Below are 16,488 nucleotides of genomic sequence, written 5' to 3'. Positions count from 1 at the left end.
GTCCCACGCCTCGCGTACGAAAGCAAACGAGGTTCTGCGTCTTGTAAAACGTAAAAACAATAAGCATGTATCGTATTTCGGGTGCGATCATACCAGCACTAATGCACCGGATCCCATCAGAACTCCGCAGTTAAGCGTGCTTGGGCTAGAGTAGTACTACGATGGGTGAACCCCTGGGAAGTCCTCGTGTGTCACCGCCTTTTTCGTTGCCCGTCTGTGTTTTTTTATGTTTTAGGTGCTTTTTTTTTTCTTTCTTGCTATGTCTATGCTCGGGCGGCCTCCGGTTCAATGTTGATTATTTTCGTGTTTCCCGAACGGAGCCAATCCCTCACATGGGTCCCACGCCTCGCGTACGAAAGCAAACGAGGTTTTGCGTCTTGTATAACATAAAAAAAATAAGCATGGATAGTATTTCGGGTGTGATTATACCAGCACTAATGCACCGGATCCCATCAGAACTCTGCAGTTAAGCGCTCCTGGGAGAGAGTAGCACTAGGATGGGTGACTCGCTGGGAAGTCCTCGTGTTGCACCCTTTTTTTCGTTGCCCGTGTGCGTTTTTTTTATGTTTTAGGTGCATTTTTTTCTTTCTTGCTATGTCTTTGATCGGGCGGCCTCTGGTTCAATGTTGAATTTTTTCGTGTTTCCCGAACGGAGCCGATCCCTCACGTGGGTCCCACGCCTCGCATACGAAAGCAAACGAGGTTCTACGTCTTGTAAGACATAAAAGAAATAAGCATGGATAGTATTTTTTGTGCGATCATACCAGCACTAATGCACCGGATCCCATCAGAACTCCGCATTTAAGCGTTCTTGGGCTAGAGTAGTACTAGGATGGGTGACCCCCTGGGAAGTCCTCGTGTTGCACCCCCTTTTTCGTTGCCCATTTGCGTTTTTTTATGTTTTAGGTGCGTTTTTTTTTCTTTCTTGCTATGTCTATGCTTGGGCGGCCTTCGGCTCAATGTTGATTGTTTTCGTGTTTCCCGAACGGAGTCGATCCCTCACGTGGGTCCCACGCCTCGCGTACGAAAGCAAACGAGGTTCTGCGTCTTGTATGAGATAAAAATAATAAGCATGGCTAGTATTTCGGGAGCGATCATACCGGCACTAATGCACCAGATCCCATCAGAACTCCGCAGTTAAGCGTGCTTGGGCGAGAGTAGCACTAGGAAGGGTGACCCCCTGCGAAGTCCTCGTGTTGCACCCCCTTTTTCGTTGTCCGTCTGCGTTTTTTTATGTTTTAGGTGCGTTTTTTTTTTCTTTCTTGCTATGTCTATGCTCGGGCGGCATCCGGTTCGATGTTGATTGTTTTCGTGTTTCCCGAACGGAGCCGATCCCTCATGTGGGTCCCACGCCTCGCATACGAAAGCAAACAAGGTTCTGCGTCTTGTATGACATAAAAACAATAAGCATGAATAGTATTTCGGATGCGATCATACCAGCACTAATGCACTGGATCCCATCAGAACTCCGCAGTTAAGCGTGCTTGGGCGAGAGTAGTACTAAGATGGGTGACCCCCTGGGAAGTCCTCGTGTTGCACCCCCTTTTTCGTTGCTCGTCTGCGTTTTTTTATGTTTTAGGTGCGTTTTTTTTTCTTTCTTGCTATGTCTATGCTCGGGCGGCCTCCGGTTCGATGATGATTGTTTTCGTGTTTCCCGAACGGAGCCGATCGCTCATGTGGGTCCCACGTCTCGCGTACGAAAACAAACGACGTTCTGCGTCTTGTATGACATAAAAAGAATAAGCATGGATAGTATTTCGGGTGCGATCATACTAGCACTAATGCACCGGATCCCATCAGAACTCCGCAGTTAAGCGTGCTTGGGCGAGAGTAGTACTAAGATGGCTGACCCCCTGGGAAGTCCTCGTGTTGCACCCCCTTTTTCGTTGCCCGTCTGCGTTTTTTTATGTTTTATGTGCGTTTATTTTCTTTCTTGCTATGTCTATACTCGGGCGGCCTCCGGTTCAATGTTGATTGTTTTCGTCTTTCCCGAACGGAGCCGATCCCTCACGTGGGTCCCATGCCTCGCGTACGAAAGCAAACGAGGTACTGCGTCTTGTATGACATAAAAAACAATAAGCATTGATAGTATTTCGGATGTGATCATACCAGCACTAATGCACCGGATCCCATCAGAACTCCGCAGTTAAGCGTGCTTGGGCGAGAGTAGTACTAAGATGGGTGACCCCCTCGGAAGTCCTCGTGTTGCACCCCCTTTTTCGTTGCCCGTCTGCGTTTTTTTATGTTTTAGGTGCGATTTTTTTGTTTCTTGCTATGTCTATGCTAGGGGGCCTCCGGTTCAACGTTCATTGTTTTCGTGTTTCCCGAACGGAGCCCATCCCTCACATGGGTCCCACGCCTCGCGTACGAAAGCAAACGAGGTTCTGCGTCTTGTATGACATAAAAACAATAAGCATGGATCGTATTTCGGGTGTGATCATACCAGCACTAATGCACCGGATCCCATCAGAACTCTGCAGTTAAACGTGCTTGGGCGAGAGTAGGACTAGGATGGGTGACCCCCTGCGAAGTATTCGTGTCGCACCCTCTTCTTCGTTGCCCGTCTGCGTTTTTTTATGTTTTAGATGCGTTTTTTTTTCTTTCTTGCTATGTCTATGCTCGGGCGGCCTCCGGTTCAATGTTGATTGTTTTCGTGTTTCCCAAACGGAGTCGATCCTTCACGTCGGTCCCACGCCTCGAGTACGAAAGCAAACGAGGTTCTGCATCTTGTATGACATAAAAACAATAAGCATGGATGGCATTTCGGGTGCGATCATACCAGCACTAATGCACCGGAACCCATCAGAACTCCGCAGTTAAGCGTGCTTGGGCGAGATTAGCACTAGCATGGGTGACCCCCTGGGAAGTCCTCGTGTTGCACCCCCTTTTTTGTTGCCCGTTTGCGTTTTATGTTTTAGGTGCGTTTTTTTTTTCTTTCTTGCTATGTCTATGCTCGGGCGGCCTCCGGTTCAATGTTGATTGTTTTCGTGTTTCCCGAACGGAGCCGATCCCTCACGTAGGTCCCACGCCTCGGGTACGAAAGCAAACGAGGTACTGCGTCTTGTATGACATAAAAAACAATAAGCATGGATAGTATTTCGGATGCGATCATACCAGCACTAATGCACCAGATCCCATCAGAACTCCGCAGTTAAGCGTGCTTGGGCGAGAGTAGTACTAATATGGGTGACCCCTGCGAAGTCCTCGTGTTGCACCCCCTTTTTCGTTGCCCGTCTGCGTTTTTCTATGTTTTAGGTGCGTTTTTTTTTTCTTTCTTGCTATGTCTATGCTAGGGCGGCCTCCGGTTCAATGTTGATTGTTTTCGTGTTTCCCGAACGGAGCCGATCCCTCACATGGGTCCCACGCCTCGCGTACGAAAGCAAACGAGGTTATGCGTCTTGTATAACATAAAAACAATAAGCATGGATAGTATTTCGGGTGTGATCATACCAGCACTAATGCACTGGATCTCATCAGAACTCTGCAGTGAAGCGTTCTTGGGCGAGAGTAGCACTAGGTTGGGTGACCCCCTGGGAAGTCCTCGTCTTGCACCCTTTTTTTCGTTGCCCGTCTGCGTTTTTTTTATGTTTTAGGTACTTTTTTTTCTTTCTTGCTATGTTTTTTATCGGGCGGCCTCCGGTTCAATGTTGATTGTTCTCGTATTTTCGGAACGAAGTCGATCGCTCACGTGGGTCCCTCACCTCGCGTAAAAAAACAAACGAGGTTCTGCGTCTTCTAAGACATAAAAACAATAAGCGTGGATAGTATATTGGGTGCGATCATACCAGCACTAATGCACCGGATCCCATCAGAACTCCGCAGTTAAGCGTGCTTGGGCGAGAGTAGCACTAGGATGGGTGACCCCCTGGGAAGTCCTCGTGTTGCACCCTTTTTTCGTTGCCCGTCTGCGTCTTTTTATGTTTTATGTGCGTTTTTTTTTCTTTCTTGCTATGTCTATGCTCGGGCGGCCTCCGGTTCAATGTTGATTGTTTTCGTGTTTCCCAAACGGAGCCGATCCCTCACGTGGGTCCCACGCCACGCGTACGAAAGCAAACGAGGTTATGCGTCTTGTATGACATAAAAACAATAAGCATGGATAGTATTTGGGTGTGATCATACCAGCACTAATGCACCGGATCCCATCAGAACTCTACATTTAAGCGTGCTTGGGCGAGAGTACCACTAGGATGGGTGACCCCCTGGGAAGTCCTCGTGATGCACCCCCTTTTTCGTTGCCCGTATGCGTTTTTTTATGTTTTAGGTGCGTTTTTTTTCTTTATTGCTATGTCTATGCTCGGGCGGCCTCCGGTTCAATGTTGATTGTTTTCGTGTTTCCCGAACGGAGCCGATCCTTAACGTGAGTCCCACGCCTCGCGTACGAAAGCAAACGAGGTTCTGCGTCTTGTAAGACATAAAAACAATAAGCATGGATAGTATTCCTGGTGCGATCATACCAGCACTAATGCACCGGATCCCATCAGAACTCTGCACTTAAGCGCTCTTGGGCGAGAGTAGCACTTGGATGGGTGACCCCCTGGGAAGTCCTCGTGTTGCACCCCCTTTTTCGTTGCCCGTTTGCGTTTTTTTATGTTTTAGGTGCGTTTTTTTTCTTTCTTGCTATGTCTATGCTTGGGCGGCCTCCGGTTCAATGTTGATTGTTTTCGTGTTTCCCGAACGGAGTCGATCCCTCACGTGGGTCCCACGCCTCGCGTACGAAAGCAAACGAGGTTCTACGTCTTGTATGAGATAAAAATAATAAGCATGGATAGTATTTCGGGTGCGATCATACCAGATCTAATGCACCAGATCCCATCAGAACTCCGCAGTTAAGCGTGCTTGGGCGAGAGTAGCACTAGGATGGGTGACCCCCTGGGCAGTCCTCGTGTTGCACCCCCTTTTTCGTTGCCCGTCTGCGTTTTTTTATGTTTTAGGTGCGTTTTTTTTTCTTTCTTGCTATGTCAATGCTCGGGCGGCATCCCGTTCGATGTTGATTGTTTTCGTGTTTCCCGAACGGAGCCGATCCCTCATGTGGGTCCCACGCCTCGCATACGAAAGCAAACAAGGTTTTGCGTCTTGTATGACATAAAAACAATAAGCATGAATAGTATTTTGGATGCGATCATACCAGCACTAATGCACCGGATCCTATCAGAACTTCCCAGTTAAGCGTGCTTGGGCGAGAGTAGTACTAAGATGGGTGACCCCCTGGGAAGTCCTCGTGTTGCACCCCCTTTTTCGTTGCCCGTCTGCGTTTTTTATGTTTTAAGTGCGTTTTTTTTCTTTCTTGCTATGTCTATGCTCGGGTGGCCTCCGGTTCGATGATGATTCTTTTCGTGTTTCCCGAACAGAGTCGATCGCTCACGTGGGTCCCAGGCCTCGCGTACGAAAACAAACGACGTTCTGCGTCTTGTATGACATAAAAAGAATAAGCATGGATAGTATTTCGGGTGCGATCATACTAACACTAATTCATCGGATCCCATCAGAACTCCGCAGTTAAGCGTGCTTGGGCTAGAGTAGTACTAGGATGGGTGACCCCCTGGGAAGTCCACGTGTTGCACCCCCTTTTTCGTTTCCCGTTTGCGTTTTTTTTATGTTTTAGGTGCGTCTTTGTTTCTTTCTGCGTCTTGTCAAACATAAAAACAATAAGCATGGATAGTATTTTTGGTGCGATCATACCAGCACTAATGCACCGGATCCCATCAGAACTCCGCAGTTAAGCGTGCTTAGGCTAGAGTAGTACTAGGATGGGTGACCCCCTGGGAAGTCCTCGTGTTGCACCCCTTTTTCGTTGCCCGTCTGCGTTTTTTTATGTTTTAGGTGCGTTTTTGTTTCTTTCTTGCTATGTCTATGCTCGGGCGGCCTCCGGTTCAATGTTGATTGTTTTCGTGTTTCCCGAACGGAGCCAATCCCTCACGTGGGTCCCACGCCTCGCGTACGAAAACAAACGAGGTTCTGCGTCTTGTATGACATAAAAACAATAAGCATGGATAGTATTTCGGATGCGATCATACCAGCACTAATGCACCGGATCCCATCAGAACTCCGCAGTTAAGCGTGTTTGGGCGAGAGTAGTACTAAGATGGGTGACCCCTTGGGAAGTCCTCGTGTTGCACCCCCTTTTTCGTTGCCCGTCTGCGTTTTTTTATGTTTTCTGTGCGTTTTTTTTCTTTCTTGCTATGTCTATGCTCGGGCGGCCTCCGGTTCAATCTTGATTGTTTTCGTGTTTCCCGAACGGAGCCGATCCCTCACGTGGGTCCTACGCCTCGCGTACGAAAGCAAACGAGGTTCTGCGTCTTGTATGACATAAAAACAATAAGCATGGATAGTACTTTTGATGCGATCATACCAGCACTAATGCACCGGATCCCATCAGAACTCCGCAGTTAAGCGTGCTTGCGCGAGAGTATTACTAAGATGGGTGACCCCCTGAGAAGTCCTCGTGTTGCACCCCCTTTTTCGTTGCCCGTCTGCGTTTTTTTATGTTTTAGGTGCGTTTTTTTCTTTCTTGCTATGTCTACGCTCGGGCGGCCTCCGGTTCGATGTTGATTGTTTTCGTGTTTCCCGAACGGAGCCGATCCCTCACGTGGGTCCATCTCCTCGTGTACGAAAACAAACGAGGTTCTGCGTCTTGTATGACATAAAAAGAATAAGCATGGATAGTATTTCGGGTGCGATCATACCAGCACTAATGCACCGGATCCCATCAGAACTTCGCAGTTAAGCTTGTTTGGGCGAGAGTAGAACTAGGATGGGTGACCCCCTCGGAAGTCCTCGTCTTGCACCCCCTTTTTCGTTGCCCGTCTGCGTTTTTTTATGTTTTAGGTGCGTTTTTTTCTTTCTTGCTATGTCTATGCTCGGGCGGCCTCCGGTTCGATGATGATTGTTTTCTTGTTTCCCGAACGGAGTCGATCGCTCACGTGGGTCCCACGCCTCGCGTACGAAAACAAACGACGTTCTGCGTCTTGTATGACATAAAAAGAATAAGCATGGATAGTATTTCGTGTGCGATCATACTAGCACTAATGCACCGGATCCAATCAGAACTCCGCAATTAAGCGTGCTTGGGCTAGAGTAGTACTAGGATGGGTGACCCCCTGGGAAGTCCTCGTGTTGCACCCCCTTTTTCGTTGTCCGTTTGCGTTTTTTTAGGTTTTAGGTGCGTTTTTTTTTCTTTCTTGCTATGTCTATGCTCGGGCGGCATCCGGTTCATCGTTGATTGTTTCCGCGTTTCCCGAACGGAGCCGATCCCTCACGTGGGTCCCACGCCTCGCGTACGAAAGCAAACGACGTTCTCCGTCTTGTAAGACATAAAAACAATAAGCATGGATAGTATTTCGGGTGCGATCATACCAGCACTAATGCACCGGATCCCATCAGAACTTCGCAGTTAAGTGTGCTTGGGCGATAGTAGAACTAGGATGGGTGACCCCCTGGGAAGTCCTCGTGTTGCACCCCCTTTTTCGTTGCACGTCTGCGTTTTTTATGTTTTAGGTGCGTTTTTTTCTTTCTTGCTATGTCTATGCTCGGGCGGCCTCCGGCTCAATGTTGATTGTTTTCGTGTTATCCAGAATGGAGCTGATCCCTCACTTGGGTCCCACGCCTCGCGTACGAAAGCAAACGAGGTTCTGCGTCTTGTATCACATAAAAACAATAAGCATGGATAGTATTTAGGGTGCGATCATACCAGCACTAATGCACCAAATTCCATCAGAACTCCGCTGTTAAGCGTGCTTGGGCGAGAGTAGCACTAGGATGGGTGACCCCCTGGGAAGTCCTCGTGTTGCACCCCCTTTTTCGTTGCCCGTCTGCGTTTTTTTATGTTTTAGGTGCGTTTTTTTTTCTTTCTTGCTATGTCTATGCTCGGGCGGCATCCGGTTCGATGTTGATTGTTTTCGTCTTTCCCGAACGGAGTCGATCCCTCACGTGGGTCCCATGCCTCGTGTATGAAAACAAACGAGGTTCTGCGTCTTGTATGACATAAAAAGAATAAGCATGGATAGTATTTCGGGTGCGATCATACCAGCACTAATGCACCGGATCCCATCAGAACTTCGCAGTTAAACGTGTTTGGGCGAGAGTAGAACTAGGATGGGTGACCCCCTCGGAAGTCCTCGTGTTGCACCCCCTTTTTCGTTGCCCGTCTGCGTTTTTTTATGTTTTAGGTGCGTTTTTTTCTTTCTTGCTATGTCTATGCTCGGGCGGCCTCCGGTTCGATGATGATTGTTTTCTTGTTTCCCGAACGGAGTCGATCGCTCACGTGGGTCCCACGCATCGCGTACGAAAACAAACGACGTTCTGCGTCTTGTATGACATAAAAAGAATAAGCATGGATAGTATTTCGGGTGCGATCATACTAGCACTAATGCACCGGATCCCATCAGAACTTCGCAGTTAAGTGTGTTTGGGCGATAGTAGAACTAGGATGGGTGACCCCCTGGGAAGTCCTCGTGTTGCACCCCCTTTTTCGTTGCACGTCTGCGTTTTTTATGTTTTAGGTGCGTTTTTTTTCTTTCTTGCTATGTCTATGCTCGGGCGGCCTCCGGCTCAATGTTGATTGTTTTCGTGTTATCCAGAATGGAGCTGATCCCTCACTTGGGTCCCACACCTCGCGTACGAAAGCAAACGAGGTTCTGCGTCTTGTATGACATAAAAAGAATAAGCATGGATAGTATTTCGGGTGCGATCATACCAGCACTAATGCACCGGATCCCATCAGAACTTCGCAGTTAAGCGTGTTTGGGCGAGAGTAGAACTAGGATGGGTGACCCCCTCGGAAGTCCTCGTGTTGCACCCCCTTTTTCGTTGCCCGTTTGCGTTTTTTTAGGTTTTAGGTGCGTTTTTTTTTTCTTTCTTGCTATGTCTATGCTCGGGCGGCATCCGGTTCATCGTTGATTGTTTCCGCGTTTCCCGAACGGAGCCGATCCCTCACGTGGGTCCCACGCCACGCGTACGAAAGCAAACGAGGTTATGCGTCTTGTATGACATAAAAACAATAAGCATGGATAGTATTTGGGTGTGATCATACCAGCACTAATGCACCGGATCCCATCAGAACTCTACATTTAAGCGTGCTTGGGCGAGAGTACCACTAGGATGGGTGACCCCCTGGGAAGTCCTCGTGTTGCACCCCCTTTTTCGTTGCACGTCTGCGTTTTTTATGTTTTAGGTGCGTTTTTTTTCTTTCTTGCTATGTCTATGCTCGGGCGGCCTCCGGCTCAATGTTGATTGTTTTCGTGTTATCCAGAATGGAGCTGATCCCTCACTTGGGTCCCACACCTCGCGTACGAAAGCAAACGAGGTTCTGCGTCTTGTATGACATAAAAAGAATAAGCATGGATAGTATTTCGGGTGCGATCATACCAGCACTAATGCACCGGATCCCATCAGAACTTCGCAGTTAAGCGTGTTTGGGCGAGAGTAGAACTAGGATGGGTGACCCCCTCGGAAGTCCTCGTGTTGCACCCCCTTTTTCGTTGCCCGTTTGCGTTTTTTTAGGTTTTAGGTGCGTTTTTTTTTCTTTCTTGCTATGTCTATGCTCGGGCGGCATCCGGTTCATCGTTGATTGTTTCCGCGTTTCCCGAACGGAGCCGATCCCTCACGTGGGTCCCACGCCTCGCGTACGAAAACAAACGACGTTCTGCGTCTTGTATGACATAAAAAGAATAAGCATGGATAGTACTTTGGGTGCAATCATACTAGCACTAATGCACCGGATCCCATCAGAACATCGCAGTTAAGCGTGCTTGGGCGATAGTAGAACTAGGATGGGTGACCCCCTGGGAAGTCCTCGTGTTGCACCCCCTTTTTTGTTGCACGTCTGCGTTTTTTTATGTTTTAGGTGCGTTTTTTTTCTTTCTTGCAACGTCTATGCTCGGGCGGCCTCCGGCTCAATGTTGATTGTTTTCGTGTTATCCAGAATGGAGCTGATCCCTCACTTGGGTCCCACGCCTCGCGTACGAAAGCAAACGAGGTTCTGCGTCTTGTATGACATAAAAACAATAAGCATGGATAGTATTTAGGGTGCGATCATACCAGCACTAATGCTCCAGATTCCATCAGAAATCCGCTGTTAAGCGTGCTTGGGCGAGAGTAGCACTAGGATGGGTGACCCCCTGGGAAGTCCTCGTGTTGCACCCCCTTTTTCGTTGCCCATCTGCGTTTTTTTATGTTTTAGGTGCGTTTTTTTTTCTTTCTTGCTATGTGTATGCTCGGGCGGCATCCGGTTCGATGTTGATTGTTTTCGTCTTTCCCGAACGGAGCCGATCCCTCACGTAGGTCCCATGCCTCGTGTACGAAAACAAACGAGGTTCTGCGTCTTGTATGACATAAAAAGAATAAGCATGGATAGTATTTCGGGTGCGATCATACCAGCACTAATGCACCGGATCCCATCAGAACTTCGCAGTTAAGCGTGTTTGGGCGAGAGTAGAACTAGGATGGGTGACCCCCTCGGAAGTCCTCGTGTTGCACCCCCTTTTTCGTTGCCCGTCTGCGTTTTTTAATGTTTTAGGTGCGTTTTTTTCTTTCTTGCTATGTCTATGCTTGGGCGGCCTCCGGTTCGATGATGATTGTTTTCTTGTTTCCCGAACGGAGTCGATCGCTCACGTGGGTCCCACGCCTCACGTACGAAAACAAACGACGTTCTGCGTCTTGTATGACATAAAAAGAATAAGCATGGATAGTATTTCGGGTGCGATCATACTAGCACTAATGCACCGGATCCAATCAGAACTCCGCAGTTAAGCGTGCTTGGGCTAGAGTAGTACTAGGATGGGTGACCCCCTGGGAAGTCCTCGTGTTGCACCCACTTTTTCGTTGCCCGTTTGCGTTTTTTTAGGTTTTAGGTGCGTTTTTTTTTCTTTCTTGCTATGTCTAGGCTCGGGCGGCATCCGGTTCATTGTTGATTGTTTCCGCGTTTCCCGAACGGAGCCGATCCCTCACGTGGGTCCCACGGCTCGCGTACGAAAGCAAACGACGTTCTCCGTCTTGTAAGACATAAAAACAATAAGCATGGATAGTATTTCGGGTGCGATCATACCAGCACTAATGCACCGGATCCCATCAGAACTTCGCAGTTAAGTGTGCTTGGGCGATAGTAGAACTAGGATGGGTGAGCCCCTGGGAAGTCCTCGTGTTGCACCCCCTTTTTCGTTGCACGTCTGCGTTTTTTATGTTTTAGGTGCGTTTTTTTCTTTCTTGCTATGTCTATGCTCGGGCGGCCTCCGGCCCAATGTGTATTGTTTTCGTGTTATCCAGAATGGAGCTGATCCCTCACTTGGGTCCCACGCCTCGCGTACGAAAGCAAACGAGGTTCTGCGTCTTGTATAACATAAAAACAATAAGCATGGATAGTATTTAGGGTGCGATCATACCAGCACTAATGCACCAAATTCCATCAGAACTCCGTTGTTAAGCGTGCTTGGGCGAGAGTAGCACTAGGATGGGTGACCCCCTGGGAAGTCCTCGTGTTGCACCCCCTTTTTCGTTGCCCGTCTGCGTTTTTTTATGTTTTAGGTGCGTTTTTTTTCTTTCTTGCTATGTCTATGCTCGGGCGGCATCCGGTTCGATGTTGATTGTTTTCGTCTTTCCCGAACGGAGTCGATCCCTCACGTGGGTCCCATGCCTCGTGTATGAAAACAAACGAGGTTCTGCGTCTTGTATGACATAAAAAGAATAAGCATCGATAGTATTTCGGGTGCGATCATACCAGCACTAATGCACCGGATCCCATCAGAACTTCGCAGTTAAGCGTGTTTGGGCGAGAGTAGAACTAGGATGGGTGACCCCCTCGGAAGTCCTCGTGTTGCACCCCCTTTTTCGTTGCCCGTCTGCGTTTTTTTATGTTTTAGGTGCGTTTTTTTCTTTCTTGCTATGTCTATGCTCGGGCGGCCTCCGGTTCGATGATGATTGTTTTCTTGTTTCCCGAACGGAGTCGATCGCTCACGTGGGTCCCACGCATCGCGTACGAAAACAAACGACGTTCTGCGTCTTGTATGACATAAAAAGAATAAGCATGGATAGTATTTCGGGTGCGATCATACTAGCACTAATGCACCGGATCCCATCAGAACTTCGCAGTTAAGTGTGCTTGGGCGATAGTAGAACTAGGATGGGTGACCCCTTGGGAAGTCCTCGTGTTGCACCCCCTTTTTCGTTGCACGCCTGCGTTTTTTATGTTTTAGGTGCGTTTTTTTTCTTTCTTGCTATGTCTATGCACGGGCGGCCTCCGGCTCAATGTTGATTGTTTTCGTGTTATCCAGAATGGAGCTGATCCCTCACTTGGGTCCCACACCTCGCGTACGAAAGCAAACGAGGTTCTGCGTCTTGTATGACATAAAAAGAATAAGCATGGATAGTATTTCGGGTGCGATCATACCAGCACTAATGCACCGGATCCCATCAGAACTTCGCAGTTAAGCGTGTTTGGGCGAGAGTAGAACTAGGATGGGTGACCCCCTCGGAAGTCCTCGTGTTGCACCCCCTTTTTCGTTGCCCGTTTGCGTTTTTTTAGGTTTTAGGTGCGTTTTTTTTTTCTTTCTTGCTATGTCTATGCTCGGGCGGCATCCGGTTCATCGTTGATTGTTTCCGCGTTTCCCGAACGGAGCCGATCCCTCACGTGGGTCCCACGGCTCGCGTACGAAAGCAAACGACGTTCTCCGTCTTGTAAGACATAAAAACAATAAGCATGGATAGTATTTCGGGTGCGATCATACTAGCACTAATGCACCGGATCCCATCAGAACTTCGCAGTTAAGTGTGCTTGGGCGATAGTAGAACTAGGATGGGTGAGCCCCTGGGAAGTCCTCGTGTTGCACCCCCTTTTTCGTTGCACGTCTACGTTTTTTATGTTTTAGGTGCGTTTTTTTCTTTCTTGCTATGTCTATGCTCGGGCGGCCTCCGGCCCAATGTGTATTGTTTTCGTGTTATCCAGAATGGAGCTGATCCCTCACTTGGGTCCCACGCCTCGCGTACGAAAGCAAACGAGGTTCTGCGTCTTGTATAACATAAAAACAATAAGCATGGATAGTATTTAGGGTGCGATCATACCAGCACTAATGCACCAAATTCCATCAGAACTCCGCTGTTAAGCGTGCTTGGGCGAGAGTAGCACTAGGATGGGTGACCCCCTGGGAAGTCCTCGTGTTGCACCCCCTTTTTCGTTGCCCGTCTGCGTTTTTTTATGTTTTAGGTGCGTTTTTTTTCTTTCTTGCTATGTCTATGCTCGGGCGGCATCCGGTTCGATGTTGATTGTTTTCGTCTTTCCCGAACGGAGTCGATCCCTCACGTGGGTCCCATGCCTCGTGTATGAAAACAAACGAGGTTCTGCGTCTTGTATGACATAAAAAGAATAAGCATCGATAGTATTTCGGGTGCGATCATACCAGCACTAATGCACCGGATCCCATCAGAACTTCGCAGTTAAGCGTGTTTGGGCGAGAGTAGAATTAGGATGGGTGACCCCCTCGGAAGTCCTCGTGTTGCACCCCCTTTTTCGTTGCCCGTCTGCGTTTTTTTATGTTTTAGGTGCGTTTTTTTCTTTCTTGCTATGTCTATGCTCGGGCGGCCTCCGGTTCGATGATGATTGTTTTCTTGTTTCCCGAACGGAGTCGATCGCTCACGTGGGTCCCACGCATCGCGTACGAAAACAAACGACGTTCTGCGTCTTGTATGACATAAAAAGAATAAGCATGGATAGTATTTCGGGTGCGATCATACTAGCACTAATGCACCGGATCCCATCAGAACTTCGCAGTTAAGTGTGCTTGGGCGATAGTAGAACTAGGATGGGTGACCCCCTGGGAAGTCCTCGTGTTGCACCCCCTTTTTCGTTGCACGCCTGCGTTTTTTATGTTTTAGGTGCGTTTTTTTTTCTTTCTTGCTATGTCTATGCACGGGCGGCCTCCGGCTCAATGTTGATTGTTTTCGTGTTATCCAGAATGGAGCTGATCCCTCACTTGGGTCCCACACCTCGCGTACGAAAGCAAACGAGGTTCTGCGTCTTGTATGACATAAAAAGAATAAGCATGGATAGTATTTCGGGTGCGATCATACCAGCACTAATGCACCGGATCCCATCAGAACTTCGCAGTTAAGCGTGTTTGGGCGAGAGTAGAACTAGGATGGGTGACCCCCTCGGAAGTCCTCGTGTTGCACCCCCTTTTTCGTTGCCCGTTTGCGTTTTTTTAGGTTTTAGGTGCGTTTTTTTTTTCTTTCTTGCTATGTCTATGCTCGGGCGGCATCCGGTTCATCGTTGATTGTTTCCGCGTGTCCCGAACGGAGCCGATCCCTCACGTGGGTCCCACGCCTCGCGTACGAAAACAAACGACGTTCTGCGTCTTGTATGACATAAAAAGAATAAGCATGGATAGTACTTTGGGTGCAATCATACTAGCACTAATGCACCGGATCCCATCAGAACTTCGCAGTTAAGCGTGCTTGGGCGATAGTAGAACTAGGATGGGTGACCCCCTGGGAAGTCCTCGTGTTGCACCCCCTTTTTCGTTGCACGTCTGCGTTTTTTTATGTTTTAGGTGCGTTTTTTTTCTTTCTTGCAACGTCTATGCTCGGGCGGCCTCCGACTCAATGTTGATTGTTTTCGTGTTATCCAGAATGGAGCTGATCCCTCACTTGGGTCCCACGCCTCGCGTACGAAAGCAAACGACGTTCTGCGTCTTGTATGACATAAAAAGAATAAGCATGGATAGTACTTCGGGTGCAATCATACTAGCACTAATGCACCAGATCCCATCAGAACTTCGCAGTTAAGCGTGCTTGGGCGATAGTAGAACTAAGATGGGTGACCCCCTGGGAAGTCCTCGTGTTGCACCCCCTTTTTCGTTGCACGTCTGCGTTTTTTTATGTTTTAGGTGCGTTTTTTTTCTTTCTTGCAACGTCTATGCTCGGGCGGCCTCCGACTCAATGTTGATTGTTTTCGTGTTATCCAGAATGGAGCTGATCCCTCACTTGGGTCCCACGCCTCGCGTACGAAAGCAAACGAGGTTCTGCGTCTTGTATGACATAAAAACAATAAGCATGGATAGTATTTAGGGTGCGATCATACCAGCACTAATGCTCCAGATTCCATCAGAAATCCGCTGTTAAGCGTGCTTGGGCGAGAGTAGCACTAGGATGGGTGACCCCCTGCGAAGTCCTCGTGTTGCACCCCCTTTTTCGTTGCCCGTCTGCGTTTTTTTATGTTTTAGGTGCGTTTTTTTTTCTTTCTTGCTATGTGTATGCTCGGGCGGCATCCGGTTCGATGTTGATTGTTTTCGTCTTTCCCGAACGGAGCCGATCCCTCACGTAGGTCCCATGCCTCGTGTACGAAAACAAACGAGGTTCTGCGTCTTGTATGACATAAAAAGAATAAGCATGGATAGTATTTCGGGTGCGATCATACCAGCACTAATGCACCGGATCCCATCAGAACTTCGCAGTTAAGCGTGTTTGGGCGAGAGTAGAACTTGGATGGGTGACCCCCTCGGAAGTCCTCGTGTTGCACCCCCTTTTTCGTTGCCCGTCTGCGTTTTTTTATGTTTTAGGTGCGTTTTTTTTCTTTCTTGCTATGTCTATGCTCGGGCGGCCTCCGGTTCGATGATGATTGTTTTCGAGTTTCCCGAACGGAGCCGATCCCTCATGTGGGTCCCACGCCTCGCGTACGAAAACAAACGACGTTCTGCGTCTTGTATGACATCAAAAGAATAAGCATGGATAGTATTTCGGGTGCGATTATACTAGCACTAATGCACCGGATCCCATCAGAACTCCGCAGTTAAGCGTGCTTGGGCTAGAGTAGTACTAGGATGGGTGACCCCCTGGGAATTCCTCGTGTTGCACCCCCTTTTTCGTTGCCCGTTTGCGTTTTTTTATGTTTTAGGTGCGTTTTTGTTTCTTTCTTGCTATGTCTATGCTCGGGCGGCCTCCAGTTCAATGTTGATTGTTTTCGTGTTTCCCGAACGGAGCCGATCCCTCACGTGGGTCCCACGCCTCGCGTACGAATACAAACGAGGTTCTGCGTCTTGTATGACATAAAAACAATAAGCATGGATAGTATTTCGGATGCGATCATTCCAGCACTAATGCACCGGATCCCATCAGAACTCCGCAGTTAAGCGTGCTTGGGCGAGAGTATTACTAAGATGGATGACCCCCTGGGAAGTCCTCGTGTTGCACCCCCTTTTTCGTTGCCCGTCTGCGTTTTTTTATGTTTTAGGTGCGCTTTTTTCTTTCTTGCTATGTCTATGCTCGGGCGGCCTCCGGTTCGATGATGATTGTTTTCGTGTTTCCCGAACGGAGCCGATCCCTCACGTGGGTCCCACGCCTCGCGTACGAAAACAAACGACGTTCTGCGTCTTGTATGACATAAAAAGAATAAGCATGGATAGTACTTCGGGTGCGATCATACTAGCACTAATGCACCGGATCCCATCAGAACTTCACAGTTAAGTGTGCTTGGGCGATAGTAGAACTTGGATGGGTGACCCCCTG

The 16,488-nt window shown here is 48.5% G+C and overlaps 49 non-coding genes and 1 pseudogene across 49 annotated transcripts in view; all 50 read left to right on the top strand.

Annotated features, from left to right (window-relative positions):
- The first annotated feature begins 79 nt into the window (after nt 1-79).
- On the top strand, nt 80-198 carry LOC145079219 (5S ribosomal RNA). Its single transcript, XR_013694738.1, has one exon. It is a non-coding gene; the product is annotated as a 5S ribosomal RNA (ribosomal RNA).
- Nucleotides 199-415: 217 nt separating this feature from the next.
- Nucleotides 416-534, top strand: LOC145080259 (5S ribosomal RNA; annotated as a pseudogene).
- A 216-nt stretch (nt 535-750) lies between these two features.
- Nucleotides 751-869, top strand: LOC145077234 (5S ribosomal RNA). Its single transcript, XR_013693035.1, has one exon. It is a non-coding gene; the product is annotated as a 5S ribosomal RNA (ribosomal RNA).
- A 217-nt stretch (nt 870-1,086) lies between these two features.
- Nucleotides 1,087-1,205, top strand: LOC145076334 (5S ribosomal RNA). The gene has a single exon (XR_013692652.1). It is a non-coding gene; the product is annotated as a 5S ribosomal RNA (ribosomal RNA).
- A 218-nt stretch (nt 1,206-1,423) lies between these two features.
- On the top strand, nt 1,424-1,542 carry LOC145084924 (5S ribosomal RNA). The gene has a single exon (XR_013699347.1). It is a non-coding gene; the product is annotated as a 5S ribosomal RNA (ribosomal RNA).
- Nucleotides 1,543-1,759: 217 nt separating this feature from the next.
- On the top strand, nt 1,760-1,878 carry LOC145085100 (5S ribosomal RNA). Its single transcript, XR_013699514.1, has one exon. It is a non-coding gene; the product is annotated as a 5S ribosomal RNA (ribosomal RNA).
- A 217-nt stretch (nt 1,879-2,095) lies between these two features.
- On the top strand, nt 2,096-2,214 carry LOC145085278 (5S ribosomal RNA). The gene has a single exon (XR_013699685.1). It is a non-coding gene; the product is annotated as a 5S ribosomal RNA (ribosomal RNA).
- A 215-nt stretch (nt 2,215-2,429) lies between these two features.
- On the top strand, nt 2,430-2,548 carry LOC145078585 (5S ribosomal RNA). Its single transcript, XR_013694125.1, has one exon. It is a non-coding gene; the product is annotated as a 5S ribosomal RNA (ribosomal RNA).
- A 217-nt stretch (nt 2,549-2,765) lies between these two features.
- On the top strand, nt 2,766-2,884 carry LOC145085750 (5S ribosomal RNA). The gene has a single exon (XR_013700141.1). It is a non-coding gene; the product is annotated as a 5S ribosomal RNA (ribosomal RNA).
- Nucleotides 2,885-3,100: 216 nt separating this feature from the next.
- On the top strand, nt 3,101-3,218 carry LOC145076251 (5S ribosomal RNA). The gene has a single exon (XR_013692634.1). It is a non-coding gene; the product is annotated as a 5S ribosomal RNA (ribosomal RNA).
- Nucleotides 3,219-3,436: 218 nt separating this feature from the next.
- Nucleotides 3,437-3,555, top strand: LOC145079404 (5S ribosomal RNA). The gene has a single exon (XR_013694920.1). It is a non-coding gene; the product is annotated as a 5S ribosomal RNA (ribosomal RNA).
- A 216-nt stretch (nt 3,556-3,771) lies between these two features.
- On the top strand, nt 3,772-3,890 carry LOC145084961 (5S ribosomal RNA). Its single transcript, XR_013699382.1, has one exon. It is a non-coding gene; the product is annotated as a 5S ribosomal RNA (ribosomal RNA).
- A 215-nt stretch (nt 3,891-4,105) lies between these two features.
- On the top strand, nt 4,106-4,224 carry LOC145079411 (5S ribosomal RNA). Its single transcript, XR_013694926.1, has one exon. It is a non-coding gene; the product is annotated as a 5S ribosomal RNA (ribosomal RNA).
- A 216-nt stretch (nt 4,225-4,440) lies between these two features.
- On the top strand, nt 4,441-4,559 carry LOC145079316 (5S ribosomal RNA). Its single transcript, XR_013694837.1, has one exon. It is a non-coding gene; the product is annotated as a 5S ribosomal RNA (ribosomal RNA).
- Nucleotides 4,560-4,775: 216 nt separating this feature from the next.
- LOC145078623 (5S ribosomal RNA) lies at nt 4,776-4,894 on the top strand. Its single transcript, XR_013694162.1, has one exon. It is a non-coding gene; the product is annotated as a 5S ribosomal RNA (ribosomal RNA).
- A 217-nt stretch (nt 4,895-5,111) lies between these two features.
- On the top strand, nt 5,112-5,230 carry LOC145075797 (5S ribosomal RNA). Its single transcript, XR_013692513.1, has one exon. It is a non-coding gene; the product is annotated as a 5S ribosomal RNA (ribosomal RNA).
- Nucleotides 5,231-5,445: 215 nt separating this feature from the next.
- LOC145076521 (5S ribosomal RNA) lies at nt 5,446-5,564 on the top strand. Its single transcript, XR_013692700.1, has one exon. It is a non-coding gene; the product is annotated as a 5S ribosomal RNA (ribosomal RNA).
- A 101-nt stretch (nt 5,565-5,665) lies between these two features.
- LOC145085603 (5S ribosomal RNA) lies at nt 5,666-5,784 on the top strand. The gene has a single exon (XR_013699996.1). It is a non-coding gene; the product is annotated as a 5S ribosomal RNA (ribosomal RNA).
- A 216-nt stretch (nt 5,785-6,000) lies between these two features.
- LOC145085105 (5S ribosomal RNA) lies at nt 6,001-6,119 on the top strand. The gene has a single exon (XR_013699519.1). It is a non-coding gene; the product is annotated as a 5S ribosomal RNA (ribosomal RNA).
- A 216-nt stretch (nt 6,120-6,335) lies between these two features.
- LOC145077011 (5S ribosomal RNA) lies at nt 6,336-6,454 on the top strand. Its single transcript, XR_013692909.1, has one exon. It is a non-coding gene; the product is annotated as a 5S ribosomal RNA (ribosomal RNA).
- Nucleotides 6,455-6,669: 215 nt separating this feature from the next.
- LOC145079218 (5S ribosomal RNA) lies at nt 6,670-6,788 on the top strand. The gene has a single exon (XR_013694737.1). It is a non-coding gene; the product is annotated as a 5S ribosomal RNA (ribosomal RNA).
- A 215-nt stretch (nt 6,789-7,003) lies between these two features.
- On the top strand, nt 7,004-7,122 carry LOC145077186 (5S ribosomal RNA). Its single transcript, XR_013693009.1, has one exon. It is a non-coding gene; the product is annotated as a 5S ribosomal RNA (ribosomal RNA).
- Nucleotides 7,123-7,339: 217 nt separating this feature from the next.
- On the top strand, nt 7,340-7,458 carry LOC145076565 (5S ribosomal RNA). The gene has a single exon (XR_013692710.1). It is a non-coding gene; the product is annotated as a 5S ribosomal RNA (ribosomal RNA).
- A 215-nt stretch (nt 7,459-7,673) lies between these two features.
- LOC145078688 (5S ribosomal RNA) lies at nt 7,674-7,792 on the top strand. The gene has a single exon (XR_013694223.1). It is a non-coding gene; the product is annotated as a 5S ribosomal RNA (ribosomal RNA).
- A 217-nt stretch (nt 7,793-8,009) lies between these two features.
- Nucleotides 8,010-8,128, top strand: LOC145076849 (5S ribosomal RNA). The gene has a single exon (XR_013692830.1). It is a non-coding gene; the product is annotated as a 5S ribosomal RNA (ribosomal RNA).
- A 215-nt stretch (nt 8,129-8,343) lies between these two features.
- On the top strand, nt 8,344-8,462 carry LOC145079010 (5S ribosomal RNA). Its single transcript, XR_013694538.1, has one exon. It is a non-coding gene; the product is annotated as a 5S ribosomal RNA (ribosomal RNA).
- Nucleotides 8,463-8,678: 216 nt separating this feature from the next.
- On the top strand, nt 8,679-8,797 carry LOC145075612 (5S ribosomal RNA). Its single transcript, XR_013692473.1, has one exon. It is a non-coding gene; the product is annotated as a 5S ribosomal RNA (ribosomal RNA).
- A 217-nt stretch (nt 8,798-9,014) lies between these two features.
- On the top strand, nt 9,015-9,133 carry LOC145078979 (5S ribosomal RNA). The gene has a single exon (XR_013694509.1). It is a non-coding gene; the product is annotated as a 5S ribosomal RNA (ribosomal RNA).
- Nucleotides 9,134-9,349: 216 nt separating this feature from the next.
- LOC145075606 (5S ribosomal RNA) lies at nt 9,350-9,468 on the top strand. Its single transcript, XR_013692472.1, has one exon. It is a non-coding gene; the product is annotated as a 5S ribosomal RNA (ribosomal RNA).
- A 217-nt stretch (nt 9,469-9,685) lies between these two features.
- Nucleotides 9,686-9,804, top strand: LOC145079220 (5S ribosomal RNA). Its single transcript, XR_013694739.1, has one exon. It is a non-coding gene; the product is annotated as a 5S ribosomal RNA (ribosomal RNA).
- A 217-nt stretch (nt 9,805-10,021) lies between these two features.
- On the top strand, nt 10,022-10,140 carry LOC145078835 (5S ribosomal RNA). Its single transcript, XR_013694366.1, has one exon. It is a non-coding gene; the product is annotated as a 5S ribosomal RNA (ribosomal RNA).
- Nucleotides 10,141-10,357: 217 nt separating this feature from the next.
- LOC145075598 (5S ribosomal RNA) lies at nt 10,358-10,476 on the top strand. The gene has a single exon (XR_013692471.1). It is a non-coding gene; the product is annotated as a 5S ribosomal RNA (ribosomal RNA).
- Nucleotides 10,477-10,691: 215 nt separating this feature from the next.
- On the top strand, nt 10,692-10,810 carry LOC145085792 (5S ribosomal RNA). The gene has a single exon (XR_013700180.1). It is a non-coding gene; the product is annotated as a 5S ribosomal RNA (ribosomal RNA).
- A 217-nt stretch (nt 10,811-11,027) lies between these two features.
- LOC145079065 (5S ribosomal RNA) lies at nt 11,028-11,146 on the top strand. The gene has a single exon (XR_013694591.1). It is a non-coding gene; the product is annotated as a 5S ribosomal RNA (ribosomal RNA).
- A 215-nt stretch (nt 11,147-11,361) lies between these two features.
- On the top strand, nt 11,362-11,480 carry LOC145078704 (5S ribosomal RNA). The gene has a single exon (XR_013694238.1). It is a non-coding gene; the product is annotated as a 5S ribosomal RNA (ribosomal RNA).
- Nucleotides 11,481-11,696: 216 nt separating this feature from the next.
- LOC145075591 (5S ribosomal RNA) lies at nt 11,697-11,815 on the top strand. The gene has a single exon (XR_013692469.1). It is a non-coding gene; the product is annotated as a 5S ribosomal RNA (ribosomal RNA).
- A 215-nt stretch (nt 11,816-12,030) lies between these two features.
- On the top strand, nt 12,031-12,149 carry LOC145078749 (5S ribosomal RNA). The gene has a single exon (XR_013694282.1). It is a non-coding gene; the product is annotated as a 5S ribosomal RNA (ribosomal RNA).
- Nucleotides 12,150-12,365: 216 nt separating this feature from the next.
- LOC145075581 (5S ribosomal RNA) lies at nt 12,366-12,484 on the top strand. The gene has a single exon (XR_013692467.1). It is a non-coding gene; the product is annotated as a 5S ribosomal RNA (ribosomal RNA).
- A 218-nt stretch (nt 12,485-12,702) lies between these two features.
- On the top strand, nt 12,703-12,821 carry LOC145079382 (5S ribosomal RNA). The gene has a single exon (XR_013694898.1). It is a non-coding gene; the product is annotated as a 5S ribosomal RNA (ribosomal RNA).
- Nucleotides 12,822-13,036: 215 nt separating this feature from the next.
- On the top strand, nt 13,037-13,155 carry LOC145078687 (5S ribosomal RNA). Its single transcript, XR_013694222.1, has one exon. It is a non-coding gene; the product is annotated as a 5S ribosomal RNA (ribosomal RNA).
- A 216-nt stretch (nt 13,156-13,371) lies between these two features.
- On the top strand, nt 13,372-13,490 carry LOC145078450 (5S ribosomal RNA). The gene has a single exon (XR_013694016.1). It is a non-coding gene; the product is annotated as a 5S ribosomal RNA (ribosomal RNA).
- A 215-nt stretch (nt 13,491-13,705) lies between these two features.
- LOC145078648 (5S ribosomal RNA) lies at nt 13,706-13,824 on the top strand. Its single transcript, XR_013694186.1, has one exon. It is a non-coding gene; the product is annotated as a 5S ribosomal RNA (ribosomal RNA).
- A 217-nt stretch (nt 13,825-14,041) lies between these two features.
- Nucleotides 14,042-14,160, top strand: LOC145075577 (5S ribosomal RNA). The gene has a single exon (XR_013692466.1). It is a non-coding gene; the product is annotated as a 5S ribosomal RNA (ribosomal RNA).
- Nucleotides 14,161-14,378: 218 nt separating this feature from the next.
- On the top strand, nt 14,379-14,497 carry LOC145077597 (5S ribosomal RNA). The gene has a single exon (XR_013693342.1). It is a non-coding gene; the product is annotated as a 5S ribosomal RNA (ribosomal RNA).
- Nucleotides 14,498-14,714: 217 nt separating this feature from the next.
- Nucleotides 14,715-14,833, top strand: LOC145079020 (5S ribosomal RNA). Its single transcript, XR_013694548.1, has one exon. It is a non-coding gene; the product is annotated as a 5S ribosomal RNA (ribosomal RNA).
- A 217-nt stretch (nt 14,834-15,050) lies between these two features.
- On the top strand, nt 15,051-15,169 carry LOC145079109 (5S ribosomal RNA). Its single transcript, XR_013694633.1, has one exon. It is a non-coding gene; the product is annotated as a 5S ribosomal RNA (ribosomal RNA).
- Nucleotides 15,170-15,386: 217 nt separating this feature from the next.
- LOC145076241 (5S ribosomal RNA) lies at nt 15,387-15,505 on the top strand. The gene has a single exon (XR_013692632.1). It is a non-coding gene; the product is annotated as a 5S ribosomal RNA (ribosomal RNA).
- A 216-nt stretch (nt 15,506-15,721) lies between these two features.
- LOC145085307 (5S ribosomal RNA) lies at nt 15,722-15,840 on the top strand. Its single transcript, XR_013699712.1, has one exon. It is a non-coding gene; the product is annotated as a 5S ribosomal RNA (ribosomal RNA).
- Nucleotides 15,841-16,057: 217 nt separating this feature from the next.
- Nucleotides 16,058-16,176, top strand: LOC145073560 (5S ribosomal RNA). Its single transcript, XR_013691426.1, has one exon. It is a non-coding gene; the product is annotated as a 5S ribosomal RNA (ribosomal RNA).
- A 215-nt stretch (nt 16,177-16,391) lies between these two features.
- The window catches only part of LOC145079207 (5S ribosomal RNA), a 119-nt gene continuing 22 nt past the window's right edge, over nt 16,392-16,488 (top strand). Inside the window, exon 1 of the ribosomal RNA XR_013694727.1 lies at nt 16,392-16,488. This exon is cut by the window's right edge and continues 22 nt beyond it. This is a non-coding gene — a ribosomal RNA (5S ribosomal RNA).

The sequence above is a fragment of the Lactuca serriola genome, chromosome 1, assembly GCF_051521515.1.
Source record: "Lactuca serriola cultivar US96UC23 chromosome 1, Lser_US96UC23_V15, whole genome shotgun sequence".
NCBI lineage: Eukaryota > Viridiplantae > Streptophyta > Magnoliopsida > Asterales > Asteraceae > Lactuca > Lactuca serriola.
This window is presented reverse-complemented; position numbering and strand designations above follow the sequence as displayed.